The sequence below is a fragment of the Chiloscyllium plagiosum genome, unplaced genomic scaffold, assembly GCF_037043375.1.
Source record: "Chiloscyllium plagiosum isolate Xiang-an unplaced genomic scaffold, Cpla_swu_hap1 HiC_scaffold_5, whole genome shotgun sequence".
Classification (NCBI taxonomy): domain Eukaryota; kingdom Metazoa; phylum Chordata; class Chondrichthyes; order Orectolobiformes; family Hemiscylliidae; genus Chiloscyllium; species Chiloscyllium plagiosum.
This window is the reverse complement of record NW_028270143.1, coordinates 31,915,763-31,921,948: the sequence shown is the minus strand read 5'-3', so window position 1 is coordinate 31,921,948 and position 6,186 is coordinate 31,915,763. Positions and strand designations below refer to the sequence as shown.

The following is a 6,186-nucleotide window of genomic DNA, read 5'->3' as shown; positions in this document are numbered from 1 at the left end:
CATTTATACAATTGTATGTTAAATGCTCTTAAGTAATTTGGGTATTTTCTTGTGTACTTTTCTGACATAATCAATGCAGCTAATTTAGACATGCTCTTTGAAATGTATCTTTTTTAAAAAAATTGTGAATGAAATGCAATTTGGTGCTTCATACTTGCTAAAAAAATTATTTATGTCTGGGTTGCTTGAAGCAATTAATTTTATTTTCTGCATTGCCAGCTTAAAAAAATGAAATGATGTTTTTCTCCAGAGGACCTTCTGAAAGCTTTAAGGGAGTTGAAAAGGGTAAGCATAGCTTTAAGTGGTCATGTGGTCAGTGCCATTCATCTAGATAGCACCTGACTATCCGTCAAATGTGGCAGAACCCTTCTTGACAGCCATGACCTCTGCCATAATGAAGGAAAAGTGTACAGTAAAGCGTCCATTATCAGGCAGTTGGGAGCAGTAAATTGGTGCAGTTTTCTAGCAATCTCCCAGCAAGTTGAGATGGAAGATGTGTGGCTCTGTAAGAGGTATTTTTTTTAAGCCCATGATCATTTCTGTCAGATGATGCAGATCGCAGGCAGAGTGACTATTCAGGGGATTTATGCTTTCAATTAAAGCAATGTTAAAGTAATGTAATGACTATCATTCTTATAGGTGGTAACCACTCTGTGTCCCACCAGGAATAGTTCTAATGAGTAATGGAACACACCTGATGAACCCTAGGTCAAGCGTAATAGCAGCAAATAGCATCAGATTTAAAATTTTAAGTAGACAATTTGTCGGGCTTTAAAGAAAAGACATTGGGGGTTCATTTCCTCAGACTCACTGCTGTAACTAAGTCAAAAAGGCAGTAGAAATCCTGTTTCTGCATGCAACTGTGGTAAAGTGGTGAATGGCCATTGATTGGGAGCAGCTCTAAGGAAATGTCAGGCCATTATTAATTTGTAAAGTAATTTAAAAATTGTATTTATTACTTGAGGTATGTCGCCGTGACTGTCCTTCGTCATGAAAAAAATAACTTATTGTGTGCTTTTAGATGTTACAACATATTGCTTAAATGCAAATAGTATTATAATTTTTAAAAGTGCAACAGAGCTGAATGGCTGTCGACCGCAATCTGTGTAGATAACATACAAGGGGAAACCATAACTCACACTATTCAGCAAGAACAGGGAAACAGCAGAGTGAAATTAAAAGGGTGGACTTACTGCCCTGTTTCCACCAACTTCGCACCTGTCAGCACCATCACTGCATACTTTGACATCCAAGACACACATCAGAAACAGGTGAATGGTTCATGAGTGAATCTAAATTTAGATTAGCAAGGGGTAATAAAGAAGTTAGTAATCTAAGGACTTTCTGTCTGTCTGAAGTTAATTATTAACTTTCAAGTATTTCTATGGATGTAGTGATTTATTACAAAACAATTTTTGATGCCTGGTGTTAGAGTGAATAGATTTGTGTGTTCCATAGTGGATTTGTTTTGTTTACCTTAGATTGCTTTGCCACCCAGAAAGGTACATAATATGGCCTCCAGGTTTCTTAGAGACTCCTAGAACTTCTTTTTAAGCTTAAGGCAAACACCCATAGCTCAGAAAGGAAGACTTTTGGTTTCTATTTTACGTTGAATTTTAATTACTCCCGTAAAGCCCTTGGAATAGAATGTAGACCAGCTTTCCTGAGGAGAAAAGAGAATTTAGTGAATTACTTTACCTTAAAGTCAGGAGTTAGTATTGGTCCCAGACCAGAAGTGTTGGGATGAAACCCTGAAGAGGTTACTTAAAGCTGTGCATATTTGAGTGCAAGTGTATGATAGCTTCAATTTCAGTCTAAAAATTGAAGTAACACGTGACTTAAGTCTATCAAAGTGTTAGATCCAGGGAATCTGGTGTGAGTATTCTATAAGAGGCTTTTTTTTTGTATGAAAGCAGAGGTGTGTTTTGGGGCCTCTATTTTTAGTTTGCCTTTTCAATTCAAGAATGAGTGTTTTGGGATTAATAGGATTATACTGATTCTGTGTGCTTAAAATCTTTTGGATCATTTTTATATCATAAGTATATGGTTTGGTTTATTCTGTATTATTTTCATTTATTTATAAACTTCTTTTTTGTTGTTAATGCAAAATTGGAAATAATGCATGCTTATGCATCGGGAGAAAACACTTTGTTAAGACCAAAACAATCAAAATATGATTCAACAAGTCAGGATTTTGGATGGGATCTGACTTGTCTGGTATCAGCTGAGATTGAAACACTGTAGCTGGATTGGAACTGGCCAGGAAACCTGCACTAGAGAGGTTTTAATTTTTCCTCTGGTTTTGTTATAACTTGAAATTTAGCAGTGGTGTTCTGTGTTCCACTTGTGGACCAAAGGGAGTTGGTGTGATAATCAGTCACATCCCCTCAAGTAAATCTGCTCTGATTTCTGCTTTTCTCCTTATTGATGACACTTACCCTTAGTGTCATCCAAGACTGTAATCTGCAGTACCCACCTCCAGCCATGTATCACAAACTTTCCCAATAGATAGACAGGAAACATTCAGTCTGACAAGTTTAGAGATGGAATAAATACTACCCTAATGGGACCTTTGAGTTTCGTGGACATAGATGTGCCCCTGCTCCCTCTTCATCACTGTGTAAATATAGGGTTCCTGACTACGTGCAATTTTAACTTGCTTGGAAGTCATACCCAATTAAAAGCCTACTTAATAAAATCTAATAGGATTGGAATCCAAACACTATTACTTAAAAAAGCAACTGCTTTGTGTATGCAATCCCTCCATCACATCACCTGAATAAGTGAATAAAAGGTCTTCCATACTCATCGCTGAACCAATTGGAAAATATCCCACCCATAATGTTAACAGAGCCAACACATGAGTCCAAAAGCTAAAAATATTTGCAACCATTTTAAGGAAACTTTTGATTGGATGATCCTTCTCAGCATCCTCTGGGGATCTCTACCATCAGAGATCCTTGCTTTAGCCAACTCATTTCAAAAATGGAGGATTAAATTTACTTTGACCCTGAAAATGTTGATCTTTGGGTTCCTTTTAAACCTTTCCCCTCTCACCTTAAACCTCTGTCTAGATTTGCATTTCCCTACACTAGGGCAAAGACCTTGGCTATTCACCTTATCTGTGCCCCTCATGATTTTATAAATTTCAATAAAGTCACTCCTCAGCCTCCTACACACCAGGGAAGAAGTCCTGGCCTATCCAGCCTTTCCTTATAACTCAAGCCCTCCAGTCTTGGTAACATCCTTGGAAATCTTTTTTGCACCTTTTCCAGTTTAGTAACATCCTTCCGATTGCATGGCGACCAGAATTGTACGCAGCACTCCAAATGTGGCCTGACCAATATATATATGAATCATTTAGATGAGAAAGTTATCTCCAAGTTTGCAGATGACACAAAGTTGACTAAGAGCTTATGCTATGAGGAGGATGCAGACAGTTTTTTTGGAAGTGCAGACAGGAAGGGATAGCAGGGTAGCTTTGTTAGTACGGGGTGTATAAGGTGCGATAGCAAGAAATTATCAAAAGTTGGATGATGTAGAGTCCATAAGAAATAATAAGGGATAGAAGGCACTGGAGGGAGCAGTCTATGAGTCCCCCTAATAGTAGCTGTTCTGTAGGACCGAACAAATGAAAAGATAATGAGTGCTTTAAAAAGGTAGTATATTAATCATGAGTTAATTCACTTTGACTGGAAAAATCAAATTGGCAGAAGTAAACAAAAGGAATAATTCAAAGATTGTTTTCAGGACATTTTCTTAAAACAATATGTTGGGGAACCAACCAAAGATCAGGCTAATTTGGATCTGGTAGTGTGTAATTAGGTAGATTTAATAAATTATCTCAAAATAAAACATTCATTACGGAACACGGAAGAATTTAGAATTCAGCTTGAAGGTGAGAAATGTTGGTCAAAAGCAACTGACCTATACTTAAATAAGGGTAGGTAGGTAGTAGGGATGAGGGCAGAGTTGGCTGGAGTGGACTGTGAAAGGAGTTTATCAGAAAACATGGTTGAGGAACAATGGCAAAATCTAATGAAGTAGTTCATGACTCACAGTAAAGATGTTTTCCAGCGGGCAAGAAATATTCTAGGAAGAGGATAAACAAAGAAAGTTAAGATCAGTATTAGATGGCAAGAAAAACACACAATGCGGCAAAGACTAGTGGTAAACTAGGGGACTGGGAAAATTTCAAAGGGTGACAAACATTACCCAAAAGAATAATAATAATAATGGACGGAAATAAGCTATGAGTACAAATGAGCAAGTAAATGAAAACTGACAATTACAGCTTATTTGCATATTTAAAATGGAAAATTGTGGCCAAAGAGAACAAAGGCTCATTAGAAAGTGAGACCAGGGAAATAGGAATCCATGACCAGGAAATAACACACAAGTTGAATAATTACATCTTACAAAATTACTATTCCCATGATATAGGACACTAACAACACCCAAAAAACTAAATGATCAAACGACCAAAATACTAAATATTAAATGAAGATTAAGTATTCGGCAAACGAATAGGGCTAAAGGCTAGTAAGTCCCATGGATCTGATGGGTCCATATCCCTAGGATATCAAAAGAAGTAGATACAGAGATAGTGTAGGAGGTGGTAGCTTACTGTCATACTCTATATCCTCCTCTTAATTTGTCTCTTTTTTTCTGAAATGTAACTGTTCCTTATCCTCCGGGTTGCTGTTTTTACCCCTTTTTGGCCATTTCATATGCCTCTTCCTTGGATTTAATACTAACACTAATTTCCCTAGTCATGGTCTGATCATGTTTCCCATTTTATTTTTATGCCAGACTGGGGTGAATAACTTTTGCAGTTCACCCATGCGTTCTTTGAATATTTGCCATTGCCTTTCTATCACCATTCCTTTAAATAATTATCCTCAATTTATCATAGCCAGCTCACACCTCATAGCATTGTAATTCCCTTTGTTTAAATTCAGGACCTGAAACTCAGAAACATCCATGTCACTCTCTATTTTAATAAAGAATTCTATCCTATTGTGATCACTCTTCCCTAAAAGCGTACATACGACTAGATTGTTGCCAATTAGTTGACAATGTGATTCGCTAACTAATGAAAGACAGAGCTTGGATAAAAGAGGCGCTTTCAGGATGGCAACTGTAACTAGTGGATTCCCACAGGTATTAGTGGTTGTAGAGGCTGGCCCATTGAATATATTCAAGGCCAAGATAGACAGATTTTTATTCAATTAAATAATCAAGGGTTATTGGAATAAAGCAGCAAAGTGGAGTTGAGGATTATCAGATAAGGCACAATCTCATTGAATGGCAGGCCAGACTTGATAAGACAAATGATCTAATTCTGCCTTTATGGTCTTATTGAGGAGGTTGCAATGTTCACTTGAGTAATCACCTACTACTACTAACCCCAGTATTTTTCCTCATAGCAAATGAAGGTGTCTGGCATCTGCCATATAACTGCCAGTCTGAATCTGGATTTAAGAAAATCTTTCCTACAATGAGTTAAAGGGAGGGATGATGAATGATGGAAGGAGCTGGGAGAGGAGTTAGTTTTGATACAGAGGTAAATGAGATAGTGAGCTGTCCTGAATGTGTAATTAGAAAGCTCGGAAAATGTTTTTTTAAGAAGAATAATGGGTGGGGCAGCTCTTAATTGGACATGCTACATGCAATAGTGAAAATTGTAGACAATGAGCATCGAGATGTGTGTACATTGGCAGTTACACTAAGTGGTGGTGACCCTATGAGTATGAGGCAGCAGAGAGGAAATGTTGACTCTTACATTTGCTGATTATAGAAGGTCATTTACCTTCTTCCACCACTTCTGAGAATTTCTTTTCATCTGGGACAATGCACTGACCTAGGTCACTCCACCCCTTCATGCTGGATGTTTTTGGCAGTATGACCTCCTTTGGTGGACTGAAGGAAACAGCACTCATCTTCTCTCAACCACCTGACTCAAAAGAAACTCCAGGTCCCTGTTGAAGAAAATACAGTGTCAGCCTTCCATTCTGCATGATTTGCTGAGTTTAATCAGTGCAGGGTCACATAATAAAGTCTGCTCTTTGCTTGCAACATCTGAACTGGTGTGGGGTTGGGTTTAAATATGGTGACAGCTGTGAGAACAGCACAAAGTCCCAATGATTGCGGGAACTTCCATCTTTCCTTCCATATGATTGCAGG

The 6,186-nt window shown here is 37.8% G+C and overlaps 1 long non-coding RNA gene across 1 annotated transcript; it reads right to left on the bottom strand.

The window, feature by feature from the left end:
- Positions 1-1,207: 1,207 nt before the first annotated feature.
- On the bottom strand, positions 1,208-5,975 carry LOC148149902 (uncharacterized). Its single transcript, XR_015757092.1, has 3 exons — positions 5,813-5,975; positions 4,060-4,092; positions 1,208-1,292 (listed from the first exon to the last, which is right to left on the bottom strand). It is a non-coding gene; the product is annotated as an uncharacterized LOC148149902 (long non-coding RNA).
- Positions 5,976-6,186: the final 211 nt, after the last annotated feature.